This window comes from Strix aluco, chromosome 17 (genome assembly GCF_031877795.1).
Source record: "Strix aluco isolate bStrAlu1 chromosome 17, bStrAlu1.hap1, whole genome shotgun sequence".
Lineage (NCBI taxonomy): Eukaryota > Metazoa > Chordata > Aves > Strigiformes > Strigidae > Strix > Strix aluco.
In genome coordinates this window covers 872,550-891,505 of record NC_133947.1, presented here as the reverse complement: position 1 = coordinate 891,505, position 18,956 = coordinate 872,550, and the positions used below count along the sequence as shown (strand labels likewise).

Here is an 18,956-nt window from a genome sequence, read left to right as displayed (position 1 = left end):
TTAAGAGCTCTCAGTTTCCTCGTATGTAATAAAGGAATGAGAGATCTTCGCTCTTACTGCTGTATTATTGTTAGCTCAGGTCATGTGGGCCTGGGAGGTTCAGCGCGTGGGTGATTAGTGTGTGCAGGGCTTGGTACTGCCATGGCTACCCTGATAGTATTATCTGAGCTGGCTAATCTTAAACCAGCTCGGCTGTGAGCTGCAGTCAAGGCATTGTCACGGCCAGTGTGGTCCTAAGGGTACTTCCATTCATTTCACATTTCAGGGTAGACATGGGCTGCTCTTGTTTAATGATCTTTTTGTCCTCAAAAACAGCACAAGGTGAGTGAGCAACCATGATGCAGGTGGCTAGGAAAAAACCTCAAAAAACCCCAAAACAAAAACCCAAACCCCCCAAATCCCTGCGTTCTCTAGCTCTGTTAAAACATAATTTGGATGGGCTCAATGAAACAGCTGCAATAGGCCACTCATTGCTTGCAAGATTCTTTGAAACTTTCGATCACTGCTTTGGGTGTTTTACATTGCTTTGGGTTTTTATGGTTGTAAGTTCACAAAACCGTATTGAGATGAGTGGATGGGGTAAGCCCTGCCAGCCAAATCTCCAGGAGGGGGGAATGTGCTCGGGGCCCTTGGAGCTGGGGAGGAAAGTTTTCTTCTGTACTAGAAGTTTCCTGCAGTGCTCTTTGATCCGAAGTATGTGTGTGCAGTTACCTTTGAGGCTGCTCCGAGCGGGAAACATCCGTGTTTACGTAATCCTTCTGCAGGGAAGGTTTTGTTTTCTGTGCTGGGTGTGCTGTTTGGAGGCTTTACTCGATTGTCCCTGTTGCTCTCGGGGCCGCTGAGCCCCAGGAGCTGCTGGGACAGGGTGGCTGGAGCCAGCTGGCTCAGCGTGTTCCTGGGGGTCGATGCCCCCTCGAGCACGATAATTTCCTGTTGGCTGCACCACAGCTGTGAATTGAAACCTGTACTACTAAGGATGGGTTGAAATTTGTCACAAAGCATTATCAAAATCGAGGTTTATTGCTTGCATTATCCTGAATTTGTCTCGGCTAGCTCTGGTCTGATGGGCTAGTCTCTCTAAAGCGTGCTTGCCCGAGCAGATGTTGGCTCGGTTACCTTGGTGGTAAAGCTTTTCAAACAGAGGCCGTTCTTCCAGCTATAGACGTGTGTCAGAAACAGTAATCCTGTAAGAGTCTTCCAGTGCCTTTGCTGTACTGCAACTCCTCCTGCCTTCCTGCAGGAAGTAATTATGAGATTCTGGATGCCATAAAACATCCAGGCAGTCCATTCTTGAATCGGGCTGGTTTTCAGCCTAGGAGACATTCAGACAGAGGTCAGAGATGCCTTTCGGAGAAGTGGAAGATATTATTTCTGATCACTTACAGTAAACAACAAGCTGGCTGGGAAACATCTCTTGAAATATTTGATGAAAAGAGTTTCTTCACCTCCGAATTTATGATATGCTTTTTATGAAAAATGTGTCTTCACCTCCTCCTTCAAACATTCAATATTTAAAGGCAATAACATACATGCTAGAGATTTCTAACAGTAAGGCAAGATAACAGCTGCAACCTGTGATTCCCTTCTGATCGATTTAGGGAAGTTTTGATTAGTGAGTGGTGTTCACAACACAATTTTCAGAGTTAGATAGTTTGTTCTATGTGCAGAATCGCTGCAGCTGCATGTGCAAACTGGAAGGCAGCAGATCTAAATGCCCAATTTAAAGATAGCTGCCCACCGGACCTGTCTGGGTGCGTAATGGCTGTGAGCTGCACCATTTAGGCTTCCCATAAATGCATTTGCTGATTTGGAACCTGTAGAAATGTGCTGCAGGGTTCTTTTTGGGTTCACCTTTGATACGATGCTATTACAGCATGTCATCTTTATGATCTTTTTTTCTCGGTTATGAATTATCTGGTTGAGTTTAGGTCTCAATTTGCAATACTTCTTTTCACAGCTTTGAATGAGTTCTGCATGGCAATGAAAGAAATTATAGATAATACTAACAATAAAGACATTGATGACATTGACTGTGATGCTTCATAGCCTAGGTAATGACACTGTCCTCTGCAATGAAGGATGAGGGCTAAGGAGTAGTAGTTGCAAAAGTAATTTCCTGATTTATTAAAAAAAAAAATTGAACATCATTTGTTATTGGTGGTAGGGCAGTGTTTATTTTCATAGCTATCTTCCATAATTCGTGCTCTGTCAACACCACAGAACCTCAGATAATTAATTCTACTCTCCCTTTGATACTGTGCAAATGAAATCGCTGTCTTGCAGGAAGAGTACCTGGACTATGTGCTGCCCAGACTCAGAAGCGAGGATACCATGCTGGAAAGCACATCGCACCGCTCTCCGGAATGCCCAAGGAAGTAATCAGACTGTAAGATATTTTTGAGGTGCAATCCTGCATTAAGAGCTGCTTGTATTTGTCTTCCACTTAAATGATTCTCTTGTGCTGCTGTGAAAAATGTCTGCGACTTAAGCATTCATTTTTTCATCAAATAGAAAACATGAGCATCCTCCCTGATGAAATTGGCTTAATAAACCAGTCCCTCATTTAAGACCAGTGTCTACTATAAAGTAATAGATTCGGTGATAAATGACTCCTTTAAATGGGTTCTCTTTTGGGTTTAATCAGTCTGGTTTGGCTATTGTATGTAAAACCATGAATTTAGTAGATTGTGCCTGTTACAGAGGCAAACCAGGACATAAGATATGACAGCTATTCTCCTTCACGGGTTTTAGATTTACAAAGGTAAAATGGCCTATTTAGGAAGATTAAAAGAACTGACGTTAATCTCACCTAGAGAGAAGGCTGCACTGAGGTTAGAGGAGGAGACTTAAGTCTTTGTATGCACGAGAGGCTGTTGCAAAAGAAAGAAAAAAAGTCTGGCCATGTCCACAGTGAAACAAACTCATGGAATTAAATTCCACATTAGACAAATAATTTTCTTCCTTTCTAATAGTAAAGGCAGGGCAGTAGTAGAGCATGTCTTTCGAAGGAGAGTGCAGAAGTCTGACAGACATTTAGCTGGATATAAGGGTCCTGACTCCACTGTAGGCAGATGTTGGATTAGATCCCCCCCTCCTCTGAGGTCCCTTCTATTTCCCTTGTTGATTCTATGATTCAAAACCCAAGTGGTTCTGAGTCTTTAGAGATTGTGGAGGTGTTCAATAAGGTGGAATATGAACTTCTTGTGCATGCTTGCCTCTTCATCAATGCACAACATCCCCTCTCCTACTTCACCCCACTACCATCTTTTTCTTTTGCCATGCAGCTCTCCTCCCGAGAGAGCCCATGGAGTGAAACCCTTCCAGGTGACTTCAGAGTTAGCAACTGTGGGTGCTGAGAAGGGAGGGGAGGAAGGAGCAGTGTCACAGGGTGGTCGAAGCGTGTGTGAATTTATGGTTGAAGATGTCTGCAAGAAATGCTTTCCTTTGTAGTGGCATTGATCTCCTGAAGACACTTTAGGAAGTGTAAGAGGGAAAACAATTTTTCACATAAGGAATATTTTTCATTAATTTCCCAGAAGGGTCTGTTTAAACAAAGCATCTAGTCTCAGCTCAAGTTACTGCCTGCTAAGTCGACTGTTCTAGACTGAGCCCAAGGTAACAAATCAAGGCTGAATTCTGGAGAGGGGTAGTTAGACCCTTGATTCCTGTTTCTCTCCATTTTGTCACTAGTGAGCTTCAAGCTCGGATTGTTTGTAGGATTTTTCTTGAACTTTTTGTTTTTCTCTAAAGGTTATTGTGGGTGAAAAACGTTTGACTTGCAGCTCTTTTGGGGTGGAGTTCATCCAAGAGCAGAGGCACGAGGAAGCCTGTTTATCACTTAGAGTGACAGTGAAGCTTAGAGGGGCAGATGGTGACACCTTTTTGCCTGAATTCTGAAAACAGCCTGTTTCTTCTCTGCAGCTTGGCTAGATTAATCAAGGACTACATCAAAAGACGTGGGTCTGAGCAATGTCAGTTTGCTGGGATCTGCTGATGAAACTATTGGCAGGTATTTACATAAATTATTACCTGTTCTGGGGCTGTGCGCAGTGACATTTCCTTGCAAGTCAAAAGAACTTTGCCTTTGTCAGCTGGCTTGTGATTTTTGTCCTTGAGGATATTACCAGCACATCTAGTGCTGCATGTGCTTGTGGATTGTTGTCAAAAGGGCTGTGGATGCCTTTGGTTAAAAGCGGGTGAAGCCACGGTGCCATCAGCGTGTCATTAGCCCTGGGTCATGGGATCTCTCTCTGCAGACCTGGCACCAAATTCTTTGATATCGGTGACAACAAATGCGACGGGATCTTTTGCCTCGTCGAGCGGGACAGCTGTGACACGGCCTTGGATTACTGGTGGGATGCTTCTTTGCAACAGGACTTTGGATCAGACGTCTGTGCCTCCCTCCTGTGAAAGGGGTCCCTGAGGGGGGAGAAGAACTGTGCTCGTGAGCTCCAGTTGCATTCCCTGGGGTGTAAAACGATGCTTCTGTTTCTGGGCTCTGCTCCTGACACTTAGGGACGATTCTGCTCGGTGCTGGGGGTGGGAGCTTTTGCTTTCGGTTTGTGGGACCTGAGCTCCACACTGATCGTGTAGCAATGTCCAGGGTGGCTGCTGTGTGCCACGTAGTCACGGTGGCAAATTCCAGGTAATCACTCATTTGTTACTTGTGGATTAATTCAGGTTCCCACTCGTTGCTAATTCATGTTTTGCAAGTAGTAAGACCTTTTTATGGTTTATTTAATTATTTACTTCTGACTACTAAATGGTATGGAGACAATTAAACCACTTCTGCCATTTTAGATATCTTTTTCAACCATTTGTCACCCTCTTCCAGGTCCTTCTAATGCACTTGTCTCCTGCCAGGAGACCTGAGGCATCTCTTTTGAGAACTCTGTACTTTACAGAGAAGACCTCAGAGCCTTTTCTTGTAAGGCAGCGTAGCAAACTGTTGCTGTGGCTCTGTATCTCAAATGGGCAGCGAATCTTATGTATAAAATTGTTCTTGGATGTTTTTATTGCTCATAAGCTACTGGCATAATACAAATATTAATAACAGCGGATCGGTGGGGCTCCTACTTCTCTCCTTGCTCGTACCTTCCTCTATCAGAATAGGAATCGTACTTTGCTGCTGGTGCTCCTGCACCTTCTGGGTCACCAGGAGATGGAGACTGCACGCTGTGAGCAGCTCTGCTGGCTGCCCCCCCCAGGGCCACCTCCGCAAGGAGCGGTGCGGGTGACATTGGGCTGCTGCTCTAGCCCTGGGCTGCAGGGGAATCCCTCTGGGGGGATGTTACTGCTCTTGTTGCAGTTAAGACACTCTTGTGGCCTTTATTCAGCGCCAATGCCGTGTGCTCACTCTGCTGGTTATCCCGATCCGCGTTATGCACAGAAATGCCGTAACCTGCTCTGTTCTCCTTTGGCTTTCTATTGTGTTTCTCTTTTCTCTGCCTTCTCTGGCCAGTCCCCTCCACTCCCTCCTGTTTGCTGCTTCCCCTCAGACTTACATGTTACTGTCTGTGTTCCACTGGGCTCCTTAGGAAGTGGGAACAGTGGACTAGACCGAACTGGCCCCCATCCCTTCTCCTCCCCTAAAAGCAAGGCTTTTGCAGTAAAACACGTTGAGGTTCAAACCACGATGTCATTAAGTGAAATCTTTCCTCTTTTGCAGGCATTCCTTGGGAACTGGTGTCACCAGATAAAGTTCATTCCTGAGCTCAAGCTTTTTGCCTCCTGCTCAGCAGCTGATAAGAGCCATGATGCTTATTTCGCTTCTGTTAAAATAACCTGGGCAAGCTCTGGTGCAGCAGCTCTCTGCCTCTGTGCTGCAACGCATCCCCTGTGTGACGGCCTCGGGCAGTGCTGCTGGTGTTTGAACGTTCTCTGCCTCCCAGGTAGAACGGGCTGGTACCAAACTGTCGGGTGCTGGGAAACATAAGTTGGGGAGAAAATGTTGAAGGAACTCACTTTATTTATTTTTTTAAACCTGTAAATAAATGAAGATTTGAAGGTTGCTTTAGATTGTGTGAGGGCAGCTCTGGCAGAGCAGAACGGTTGGTGACAGGGTCAGTCTGTCGGAAGCGGTGCCCTTTGGAAGGGGATCTGGAGCCATTCTCTGGCCTGGCTTAGGAACCCGAGCGAAGGGGACTGGCTCGGGGCTTTGCGGCCCGGGGAGAACCTGGGGTCTCCCTCCAGCATTGCCTTTGGCAGGCCCGGCAGCGGGGGCTCGGCTGTGGCAGGGAGGCTCGGGGAGGCGGGAGCCTGGGGAGGCGTCGGCATTTGCAGGGAGACTGGGTGAGGTGCTGGAGGGAGCTGGGCATCTTCCTGGTCAATCACCTCCCTCAACTTTCCGGTTCACCCTTCAGTCTTATTTCTCTGCCTTTTCTTGTAAATATTACTCAACTTTCCCACCATTTAAATTTCTCTTTTCCTTTTTCCCCCATCTCTTTTTTTGTTCACACTCCTTGATTGCGTCTCTTCTTTATATGCATCTCATTTCTCTTTCATTCCTGTTTCTCACTTTTTCCCCTCTTGTGGCTCTGCATTCTCCCATCCCCCTTCTCTGCTTTCATAATGCATTTAGTCTGGCAGCAATCCACCATCTCCTGAAAGCTAATGGGGTACAACAGAAAGCCCCAGAGTTGCTATTTAGCATGCTGGCAATTGTCCAGACATGTTTCTGTGTCTGGTCTGCTATAAAGTTGGGAGACATCGGACAATTTTTTCTACCTACCGCTGTATTGTTTGTGCTGTTTTCCTCAGCCTCAGTAATCATGCTTTCCTCTGTTTTACCTCTTTGGGCTCTGCTCTGCTCTTCGGCAGCGTAGGCTGAATAATGTCTGCCTGGGAATTGCGGGTCTCTGCAACTGCGGTTTCGCCTGTCCAAACAATTCTGCAATAACAAAAGATGTGAATGTTAAATTACCGCTCCCAAGAGTCTAAAATCCTGGTTGCTGGCACCTGGACTCCTAAACTTCTCTGGTTTTGATGCTGGTGGGTGGGATAATGTTGAGTCTTCTGCGGCTGTTGCAATTTATCAATCTGTAAGTTTTGTCTTACTTAAAAAAAAAAAAAAAATCTTTCTCGTGCATCTGGATGGATGAATTTAAAGGAAATGGTGTGATTTGGAGGCCATTCTCCACGTGGCCTTGTTGCCTTTCTCCCCAGGAAAGTCGCTTCTCTGTGCTTCTGACAAACTTGTGGTTTTTAAACCCACGGCTTCTGGTGGTCCCCCTCGGTGTACGGGAGTGAGCTCTGACGGTGGTGTCACGCTCTGCCACCGTTTAAAACCGGTTTGTTTTAATATGCTGAATGAATTTAATGGTTTTTCAGCTTCTGGCTGTAGCAGAAGAGGATTACCACCAGGTGGTACTGTTGGGCTTTCGTTTGGGCTGTAAACAGCCTGGGGTTTTGTGTACGGTTTTCAGAGAAGGATTTATATGGTGGGATTAACCTGTGTCATCTCTGCGGAATTTTTTTTGTTTTGTTATTTGCACATAAGCTTTGTATATGAAGGAATTTCAGCCCGTGAGTGGCTTGCAAATTCTCGACTGCTCCCCGAATATTCAGAATTTGGCGCTGGAGGTGTGCTGGTGGTTGTTTAAATTGTTTCTTTGGGGGCCCGTTGCTGCTGTTAATCTATACACCTGCATCCTTGCAAACCGTAGTGGGGTTTTTTTTAGCAACTGAGCAAACCTGGGATCGTGCTGCAGGGCCAGAACTGCTCCTCATAGCCATCCCTCACGTGTGCTACATGGCAAGGGGATGGAGAAGGCCAGCCTGAAAGAGGTTCCTTTTAGAAATGCCTTTTCTGTTTGCAAAGCAATTTTCTTTAGGGCAAGGAGATAATAATTTCTGGGCATCTCGGTACATGACTTAGGTTTGAGCTTCTTATTTGTGCCCCTTCTCAAAGCCAAAATTTGATCTCGGTTTTTAATCAGTTGGCCCTGTGCTCACAGCATTCGCCTCATTTTCTTGTCAGTGTTCTAGTTTTTAGCAGTAACTGTGTTTCTTCCTTTAGAGTACAGGGTGCTATGGATCTGGAAAGTGCCTCTTTGGTGTCTGAACCTCCTGCTCGGGGGGGTGTCCAGGACAGAGCAACCAGCCACCCCCAGAGCAAACCAGGAGCCCCTTCGCCCGCCCTCCCGGCAGCAGAGCCCATTGCCCGGGGTTGGTCATTCCTTTTCCTTGACAGCAGTTGCTGTAAGTGGCTGCTCCAAGAGGCTGGCAGGCCTCTGCAAGCACCATCACTTACACTGACAGGCTGTTATTTTTGTATTAGGACTCTCTGATTTTAGGTTGTAAATCACTGACTATATTACTTGCCAGAGCCCAGTCCTGGCTGTTGTGCTACCCGAGGGATTGTATGAAGAGTGGTTGCACCTGACTTCTGCTTCCTCATTGTTCCTGCTTGCAGGAGGAGCACATGCTGGATCCCCCTCCTGAGCTGCTCTTCCCACACCTTATTTCTCTGCCTGGATCATGATATCATGCACCTTTGTCTTTCCTTCTCCTTGCAGTCTTTAACAGCTTCCAAACTCCTAGTGCCAGCCCACTGCAGAAAGAGATTTTCTCTTCCTCTCTCATTCCTCAGAAAGGAATGAAGGGACCAGCTGTGTGCTGGGTTTCTCTGGTTTTCCTTCTGGGAACAGAGTTAGGAATTTGCATAGCGCTTGCAGGTAGCATTGGCTTTGCGTGAAATGGAGGCCAGCAACAGCCCCTGCTCTTCTGTAATAATTTTTTACCTGGGTATGGATCTAATCAATTGAGCTTCACTGTCTGGGTGGGGGCTTTCTTCTAAATCTATTTAGGTCAGGAATTTGCCTGTGAGCACTACAGAGGTTCAGAGTTGGCCTACTTATTTTCGCCTTGCCTTCTTTTTATCCAATCTCTCTTCTTCAATATTCTCAGATTTCCTATAAGTTTCCCTTTTGTGCCCTCTTTGCTTACCCTGGAATCTCTCTCCTTCATGTAGGTGCTTTCAGACAGACGTACAGACCTGTCCTACGCAGCCTTCGCTGAGAATCTGCAACGTGTTTCAAATGACCTGCTGTCATTTTCATGCACAGCTGTATATTTTCTCTGCTCATAGGCCATCAGCGATTGCTTTAGAGAAAGGCATCCTCTGTTTTGATGGTTCCCCAGAGATGAATTTATTGGCAAGACACCATAAAAGTTCTTTCTTTCTTCATTCTGCAGCTGAAATCATACATGCTTATAATGGCTATTATTTCTGACGCTTGCTGTTTTATTAGTAATATTGAGATTTGTGTCTTCATCAGCCGGTTGATGCTGATCAGCATTAATGGCAGTACTGTTCTGGTAGTAGGGCAGAATTGTCATAAATTTGGTAGAAATTTCTGCAAAGGCTGCTATATAAAGCCTGTATTCTGTCAGGGTTCTCTTGTAACCTTAAAAATAATTAAGTAACATTCATGCAATTAGAATTTTTCTGCCTCCTCATTCCCTGTCTTTTTGGCCTCACGATGTTTGTTGCATGTTAATGTGATTTTTACAGTGTTGTGCTTGATGGATCGCCCTTGTCTGCGAGCTGTTCCTGGCAGGAATATATTGAATTGTCCTGTTGTTGATGCCTGTTACAGTACAGTGAGCAACTTCATATGCACCACCTTCCCGGTGGAAAGGGGGCGTGGGTGAGAGGAGAGAAATCCTTCTTAATGTACCTGCAAGGAGATAATGATTTAGACTCTGATGGCAGGGTATTTCGGTGTATGCTAGGCTTTAATGGCACTCTCACCACTAACACAGCACTGCAGATGTCCTTAAGGCATTGTTTCCTTCCTCCTTTAAAATTGTTACAGAGCCTCCATTCCAACAAGCTATATTTACCCGTCTCCTAATCCAGTTATTGTGCCATTACATTTGTCTGGTAGTGATCATGTCCTCTCTCCATCAAGAGCTAGTAATGAGTGTGTTCTTCGCTCTCATTTATAAATTTGTATAACGAATAGTTCTGAAGTTGTACGTTAGGAAGAGTTGGTGTGTAACTGATGAGGTGCTGATGATCTCTCCTCTCGGGACAGCTCGTGGGAGCCCTCCTGTAACGCTGGGTGAAACTCTGCAAGATGTGTGTCATCCAGCGTGGGAGACGTGAACTGGTCTCTGGCACAGCCCAGCCTCTACCCAACCCAGCCCGTTTCTAGCGGCGCAGGTGCGCCCGAGGCCTGGGGGCACGGGGAGCTGCTCCCTCTCTGGACTGGGGCATGACCAGCTCTCCCAATGGATGCTTTGTCTGGCCCACGCAGGCACTCATTATACATTGTCCAGCTCATCAAATTACACTTATGCTTACTTATTTAATTTTTAAAAGATTTTCTATTGTTTCTCATCAGTGCTAATTAACGCATGGCTTTGTTACGTTTTACTTCATCGCTGTTCTGCAGTCCTGTCTGTCCTTAGCCTGTCCTGGGCAGGGACCGTGGTGGATATTTGTAGAGGTAGTATGGTTTTGGAGAAGTGCCCACTAGAAACTAGTTGAGGAGTGATGCAGAAGTTATCCAGATAAAAGCAGTATGCATAGTAATAGTACTCCAGCAGTAAAAAAACAAGTAGAATTAAATGGACTGTGTTTGTAAGAAATATCTTGGCTTCTAGCAGGCTGAAACATGAGCTAAATCTACTCACTTGCACATCATAACATAAACAGCTTGATGTGGAACAAATCTTCTGCCACATCAGTGGAACAAATTTAGTAAAACTCTGATCATGACTCACTGGGTGCTCTGATTTACATCAGAATCTCTTCCAGCTTCCAGACAGCACCGCTGGCACCCAGGCGGGGTTAGTGTGTGCTTTGCAGATGCATCATGCTTTTTACCTTAGGTTTTCCAAAGCAGCTGGTTGAGAAAAGTAGGGGGGATTTCATCTTCTTGGTACTCTAATGAATATTGTTTGAACGTGGAGCCATTGTAAGTTGAGTCCAGTGGAAGCTGCTGTAGCCATCCTGCCAGGCGCGTCTCTAACCAAGCGATTTGACTTTTCCAGGTGCTTCTAGTCGTGGAGGCTGTTTTGCTCTTAGTGCTGTTGGAGCCAATGAATGGTATTAAATGCAGCATGATGAAAGAAAGATAGTAGAAAACATCAATAGAGTCTTTCATGGTGGACTGTGACTCATTTCCAGTGGTCAAACATTTACTGAGAATCAAGAGGAATCCATGAGAAGTATGCAAAAGAAACAGAAAGTTTTTGTGCAAGCTGCAGGTGAGGCTGATGGGAGGAAACATGCTGGGTGGGCTCATACAGGCAGTCTTCAGCGATGCCTCAAGGTGCTACAGAGCCTTTTCCTGTTTTTACACTTGGCATCTGCTTCACTCGTCATGAAACAGCCCAAAGGAGGGGAGACAGCTCAAGCAAAAGGACATTAGTGAGTGTGGGTCTGTGCTCTGGGTCAGAGCCGGGGCAAAGTCAGGCTTGATCCAAACTGCGTAAGCACTGCTGCTGCTTCTCTGTGCATCCTGCTCCCAAACAACAGATTCTGTTAGAAATGAGGAAGCATCACCTTCTAGCAGTCTTCCTCTCTCTGCCTTGTCTTGGTCAGCAGCATAGCTTCCCAATTCTGGCTATTTTATAGCTCAGTAAAGTTGTGGTGGAATCTGCCTTTACAAGACATTCTCTTGCGCTTCATCTTGAAATAATGCACCTCAAAAAGTGCTGTCACCGACTTCAAACGTGTAGACTGTACTTCAGATGAAAGCAGGACTGTGCTGGCCTGTGGGGCACAGTCTGAAGTGTGGGAACTTTGGGCATGTGATCTGCTTCTGACATTTGCAGGCAACCCAACCAGCAGAAGGTGAAAATGTCAAGATATGTGTCAATTCTCTCAAGACCCAGAGAGCTGCTGCTGAAACTCAAGTTTTCCAAAAACAAAATGAGCAAAACTGGCAGAAAGATCTAAGGGGTGAAGCAGCAGCTGTACAAAAGGTTGGAAGTGTTGGTCCTGCTCCACAGCCTACCCACGGGTCAGCGAGGGAGGAGAGCAGACAGTGTGTGTCACTCTGTCCTCCCGTCTGGGTGATTTTACAGCAGAAATGTGAATACAATCCTGACACCGCTCTCCTGATCACCAGGTCTGAGGATGGTGCATTTATGCTCCATCAGTAGATCAGGAAGGAGGGATGCTGGGCCGATCCTGCGCAGAGCACTGCAAAGGTGAGTGCGGTTGCCCAGACCACGTCTGTGGTTGCTGACGGCTGGACCTGCCTGGCTGGGCACGGAGCTGGGGTATCGTCAGGAGGAAACGCAGCTGAACTACTCACCTGGACTGGATGCAGAAATATGGTCCAGCAGGGTCCTGACTTTACGTCAGGCAAATCTCTAAACAAGACTGTGCTCAGCTGATCCGTGCTGTGTCTAAGAGTCACAGGCTTTGGTCTAATATTTCCTGTGAACTGCTGAACCCTACAAGCTGTTTGTTATTGCCATCCATATCCCTGGAGGGATGAAAGTCTCCCTTTTTCTTTTTTTGGCAGGTAACTTTCTTGCAGTTTCTTAAAGTCACAGTGACAGTTTCTACAGAAATAATTTAGGTAGTGGAGAAGATGTAAAGGTTAAAGTGACAAGAACCTCCATAAATTGTTGAGCTTGTCCTTAGTGAGAATCTGCATGAATTAATTTTATTTTATCTGTTCAGCAGATTGGGAATGGTTGGATTTCATCCCTGGTCCCATCAGAGCTGCTGAGCTCTTGGAGGGTCATTTGAAGAACATATCTCACATTTTGTATATAAAACGTCTCAGGCTTATCGTTGCTTCAGCAGCAAGTGCAATGTCAGGCTGTGGAAGCTGCCGGGGAGACCCGTAGGTACAGCCCCACGGAATACCCCCCCCTTAGTGGCGGCTGCCTTTTGCCAAGGGGCGCCCTGGCTCTGGGGCAGAATAGTCCCAGCAGAGCAGATATTTACCTCCCAGTGGTTTATTAGCTGCTATAACTGGTTTTATAATTAAGATGCGATTTGTTTATACTCTGCATATTCTTATTTGAAAGCGTGGGAGGATGCCTGGTTCCTACCAAAAGGGTTTCATTCTTAGAAATGCTTTTAGTCTTTGGCCAGTTGCGGGAGGTCAGGAGCAGGGTTTGCTTCCAGCTGAAGTGCCAGCGGGTCTCCAGAGCTTGTGCCACGGAAAGGCTGAAACGAGGCATGTGCAGGAACAGACCCTGGCTCTGACGGGTCCCTGACAGCCCTTATAGTATGTTCCTACTTATATATAGGTTTTAAAAAGAAAAGAAACACATAAATATTTATCTGTTTATTTTTAATTGCCTTATCCTCAAAGTGTTAGTTATTTTGGCCTCTAGCTTTTGCTCTCCTAAGATGTTGTAAGATCTGTTGCTCTTGAGCAAACAAATCTGGGTTCAACCATGTTTTAGGCACAGATGCTTAAATTTTACAGTAAGTAAAAATTACTTTATGTAAAAAATATACTTTTTATATAAACTTACTTATAGCAAATAAAAATTAATTTCAGCCTGGCCAAAACACAATCAAAAATGGTGGGAAAATGCTGCTGCAGTTCTTGTCACCTCACATAACTTTGATCAGGAATATTTACAGCCAATCTTCATGTTTACAGTAATTGCAACTATTAGTGAAAATACCCTGAACTAACTCTCGAGCCCCCGGGTGCAGGCAGGGCAGGTTTCCTGGAGCTCCTGTCGCCAGCATCCTCAGGCAGGAGCCACTGCAGCCTTGCCCCATCTGGGCTGGGCTCTCAGGTGCCCGGGTGTGTCGGCCTCCCTGAATCCTGTGAGAGCAGAGATGTTCCTTGGAACAGATTATTTAAAAACACAGACGATGAAAACCAAGCTCACTGAGAACTGGCTGAGCAGGTTGCTCAGAGCTGACAAACTGCGCAGACATGTTGCTGCCTCTTTTCCGAGAGTGAAATCTGTTGGGGGCAGGTTCAGGATTGCTGGAAAGAGCAGGGATGTGAGAGAGAGGAAAGGACTTGTGAGCTTTATTGTTTTTATCAATGGCTAAAACGCCTCCTTTGCAGTCTTCTTTCTGGCCTTGGGATCTTCTGGGTTGGTCCCTGTGGCACTGCAGGCATTGAGGGGGTCATCTGCCGCGGCTCTGTCCCGTGGTGCTGGCTCTGGAGCAGAATGTGGCCCCAGGCTCTGAGGGGTGAGACCCGCAGGTGGGACTCGCTGCAGTGGGGAGGAGACCTGGCCATACGCATTCACACAGGGCAGCAGCTGCCGTGAAGTGCAGATACACCATTTGTACGGGCTCACGATCCTTCTTCTGAACACTCAGTCCTTGAAACACTGATAGTTTGTTATTTGTATTGCCTGAAATCCTGAGCAGCAACCTGTCAGCAGCTTTGGCCAGGGGAAAGCGGCGCGTTGCGTGGTGTTCTGCTCACGAGTGCGAGGTGAGGTGTGGTGAGAACGGGCGCTGGCCAGAGACCCGCAGCAAGAGAGTGCTGAGCGGCTGATGCCCCTTCCGCGGCGGCAGCCTGACTGCCAAGGACATGTTCGTGTTCGCGCACGTTATTTGGTAATTATACTTAGTAGACCGTAGGGGACAGTTAGGAGAGCTTAAACATGTGGCAGCTTCCACTCCATCATCACCGTAAGCACCAGCCAGGCTTGGGCTGCAGCCTTAGACAGGGTCTGTGCAGTGCAACGGGTCGCGGTGTCCCCCAGCGAAGCGCAGAGGAGCAGCTTTTCGGGGGCAGGCGTTGCGCTGGGCCTCCGAGTGGCCTTTTGGTTGTTGGGAGAGAGAGGGGATGCCCCTGAGTGCTTTTAACGAGTAATTGATGTTGCTTTTTTCTAATCTAAGCCTGAGCTTTACTGCATGTGTATTTACCTTTGTATTCAACATAAGTGGTGGAAAAATGCTTTGTACTGTACCAAGTGCCTTGGAATTTTTTTAATTATCCCTTTTCTAGAAAACTATCGTTTGTGAAATGACTTGGAGCTTGTGTTGAGCAAGGAAGGAGACTGCAGGAGGGCTAACGAGGCAGCTGCGGTGTTTGCCATCGCAGATGGGGATATACTTGCCCAGCGCAGGCAGAAGGGCAGCGGAGCAGCCTCAGCTCAGCACCAGGCGCTGCCAGTGTGGAAGTTCAGAGTGTAGAGCTCCAGCCAGGGTGGGCACCTCTGAAATAAAACTGGCTGCAGCAGACCACTGAGTAGCTCCGGTGTGCAACTCTTGGCCAATGCTTGGTGAGGCAAATAGCAGCTCAGGGCTTAAGCTGGTGCAGGCAGCACCTTTAACTGTGCGTGGAGCTCTGCTGGGGCAGGTGGAAACCTCCCCTCGAGTGGCCTTCGCCCGGGCTGCCCCCAAAGCTGCCGCAGGCTGCGTGTGCAAGGCAAGGGGCAGGGCAAAAGACGGTCAGCGGGGGTTTTGAGGGCAAAACTTTTCCAGACAGGGATTCTGGTCAAGTGGACTGGTGAGACAGAGCTCCTGTGACCCCTGGGACGGCCAGAACCCACATGGTGTCCATCTGTGCCCGAAAGGCTGTTGGTTTTTTGTGCTTCTGTTTGCCTGAAGTTGTTGGCCTGCAGTTGACAGAGATGCTGGGTATTGACATTTCATCTGTAAATCTAATTTAAAATACAGATTTATATTCTTGGGGTGTATCCCCTGGGACTATAGCCAAGCACGTGGTGTTACTGTGCAGTGGCAGATGAGCAATTAGCAGCTCTGTGCAGGAGCCTTGTGCTGTGCAGAGCTCTCCGAGGTGTCGTTAGCGTGCGATTATGGGACCGTCTTGAAGTGTCGTATTTGAGCGGAGCCTGGGCAAGGGCTGCTGCTGGCAGCGCAGCCGGGGGCTCGGGTGGGCAGGGCCTGTTGCCTCTGTGGTGGCAAACGGGCAGCAGCGTGGGTTCACCTCCCCGAGGGCGATGTGAAGATGCAGAGTGTGGGTGGTGGGAGAGGAGGGAGGGCGCCGTGGGCTCGCGAGGAAGAAGGTCCCGTCCTGCTCCCCGTGTCGGCGGGGGCAGCTTTGCGCTGGGCACGATCCTGTGGGTTGGCCTTTCCCCTCTCACCCCGCCAGCGACCGATGTGGCCTGAGAGGTCGGGGTGACCCGTGCGAGGGACCACTGCAGCCTGGTCACTGCGGAGGCCCCTGGGGTGGAACGGCTCTATTTAAGGGGGTTCCTGCAGCTCTGGGTACCTGCTGGAGCTGGCAGGGCGGAGGAGGAGGAAGGGCTGCAGGATGTGTTCTTGTACACTGCCTGCAGCTGGAGGAGCGCACCTTCACGCTGTTGACTGAGTGTGTTTATTTGCCCTTTTTACCTGGGAGGGGGAAGGACTTGGGTGGTGCAGCCAGGAAGGTCTGCAGGCAGCTCAGCGCGGGGATGTCTGCCTGGAGGGACGGGTGCCTGGGGAGTCGGCGATGAGGCTGCCTCTGCGTCGTAGCGTGGGGAAGGTGCATTAATTCATCAGCTTTATGTTCTACTTTTAGGGCATTTTTCTGATCTTTTGTATTCCTAAGCTTTTGTGCTGTGGGGCTATTTGGTATCCACATCTCATCACTCAACTTCCCAGAACTAAGCACATTTTTCTCATCATTAGAGGTAAGAGTAAAGCAACTGGGCAAGGCCCTTATTATTTTTTAATGTTAGCTGTATTTATTATGAATGTTTTGTACAAACTGATCTTTACTTCATGATTTGGGGAATTGAGAGTCATAACAGCACATGATGAAACACTTGCACAGAGGAGCTTTGCGGATTGACTCTTCCCAGCACGCCCGGAGGGGTTTGTGGGCTGGCTGCCGTGGGAGCGGGGTTGCCAGGGCTGGATTGGGGTGGTTGTCTGGGGGAAGGACCTCTGGCTTCACCCCGCGCGAGGGAGGGTTCCCTGCACGCGCCACAGCGTGTTAAGGAAAAACAGAGTTGTGTTGCCTAAAAGTGTGCTTCAAATACCACCTCAGCATTGCCTTGCAAACTGTGTCAGACCTAAAATCACTGATGGTGGCTGGATTATTCCAGAGAAAAAGTAAAAAGAGAAGTTACAGGATCTTAAATATTTATAGGGATTTCTACTAATTTATCTGAATTGTTGGGTGTGTCTGTCCTTCTGTCCCAATTATTAGTGAGAAAGGGGGCAAAGGGAGAATTCTCTTTGTTGTACTGACAGGAGTGTCACTGGCAGGTTATGTAGGTTGAAGATGATGAAGGTTTGAGTCTCTCCTGTGTGGTCACCGACATCACTGCAAGGTTCAAATGCAGAGAGCACCGTCATCTCTCAAGAAGTGTGAGAGAAGGGTGAGTAAAACCTCTCCAGTTTTACCCCAGCTGTTCTGCACATTGAGCATTTCTCCGTGCCCATTTCCTCACTGCTCTGTTTGTTTCTGTCCCGTTAAAGTCCCCAGATATTTGACATGTCATCTCTTTTAGGAAACAAAGCCAGTTGTGTTTGGGAGACCCCTTCCTCTCAGCCCTGCTGACTTCTGAAAGATTCAGTTTTTCAATCTATCCGGCAGCATCAGCTGTTTTTGAGCTGCAATCCGCTTGAATTCAGACCACAAATGCCTCCCCCTGCCCCTCATAAACCAAGCAAGCTCTGCTTCCTTGGGAACCCCTGCCTGCACCCAGATATCTGACTTCCACCGTGTGCAGCTTCAGCTGACTGAAAACACAGAGCCTGCGCTGAGCTCCTTGAGTGTCACCTCCCCTAAGAGGAGAAGTGAGACAATGACACAGTTTAGATGCTCTTCCACAGTTACAGGTCAGCATCCAGAGCGTTAGTCCTGGGCAGGGCTTTTCTCCACAGCTTGTGAAGACTCAACAAATACCCTTTTTGAGTCTGAAATGAGCAAATTCACACTCCCAGAATTAAAGGTGGATTCAATAGCTGTCAGAGGATTAGTGGCAAATAGAATAAAGGCTTCTGCCTGATTCTTTGTCTTCTGACAGGGTCTCGAGGCCCAGCTGCAGACTGAGGTGTGGGCAGCGAATGCTGCAGGCAGCGTGGCAGAACTGGTGACTGCAGGAGGAACTTCAGTGAGAAGTGAAGGTGTTGAGTTCACAGTTTGTACATCATGAATGTTACAATTCTTCCAGTCAAGGCCAAGTGTGTCCTTGGAGCTGGGGTCAAGGTGGGTTTTTTTGTCTGCTCTTCTTAGCATCTTTGGTACTTGGTGAGTTTTGGCTGTGGAGGCTCTAGTGGCATTTGCATTTCTTTCAGCAGTGTAAGAAAAGTATAATGAAGGCTTCTGCAAGGGCAAGAGGAGGGAGAAATGACATTTTTCATCAAGAAATTTTGCAGAAATCAAACACTATACTTAGGTCCCTTCTTGTTAAAATAATGTGGGGAGCCCCAAAAAGTGGTAGATGATGAAGAGCCAAGAAGGTTTCCTGAGGATACTGGATGCTGTTATCACTGTTCGGGTTCGTGTCGATCTCTCGGCAGCTCCCCGGCTCCTGGTGCCCGTGCCCAGGCGAAGGGGCAGCGAGAGGCCAGCAGAGACCCGTGCCCTGGTCTCGTTATGGGTAGCCACGGTGCACGGGGGTGTCTGCTCGCAGCGGACTGAGAGCTTTGGGGTGTCGCAGCCACCGGAGAAGTACGTGTCCTCCCCTGCGGGGGTGCTTGGCAAGGGGCTCCTCTGCGGGGCTGTGCAGGGAGCGGGCGCCGGGGAGGGCAGCGCTGGGGCAGCTCTCGGGGGAAGCGGGTTTCAATCCTGCAGAGAGCAGCTCTCGGGAGCTGTGATGGTGCACAGCAGATACTCAGTGTGGCTTTGTCTCTGCGGGGGAAAAGCCCTTGTCCCTGGCGCAGTTGCTGTGGGGCTGGACCCCCATGTGCTGCTCCTGCCGGCCTCACCAGCAACGGTGTCAGGGGCTGTGCACGTGATGCGAGTCTGGTAGATGTCAAAATAAGCCTGAGGCAAGCGCTGCTGATTTTTCCCACGCAGAAAAATCTGTGTGGGCCAGAGCCCTGTGCTAAGGCCTGTCAACGGCTCTTATTTTCTATCTACCACCTTGTTTTGGAT

At 47.9% G+C, this 18,956-nt stretch overlaps 1 long non-coding RNA gene across 1 annotated transcript; it reads left to right on the top strand.

The window, feature by feature from the left end:
* The first annotated feature begins 16,360 nt into the window (after nucleotides 1–16,360).
* Nucleotides 16,361–18,238, top strand: LOC141931087 (uncharacterized). The gene is made up of 3 exons (XR_012625495.1): nucleotides 16,361–16,539; nucleotides 17,120–17,232; nucleotides 17,884–18,238. It is a non-coding gene; the product is annotated as an uncharacterized LOC141931087 (long non-coding RNA).
* The last annotated feature ends 718 nt before the right edge of the window (nucleotides 18,239–18,956 follow it).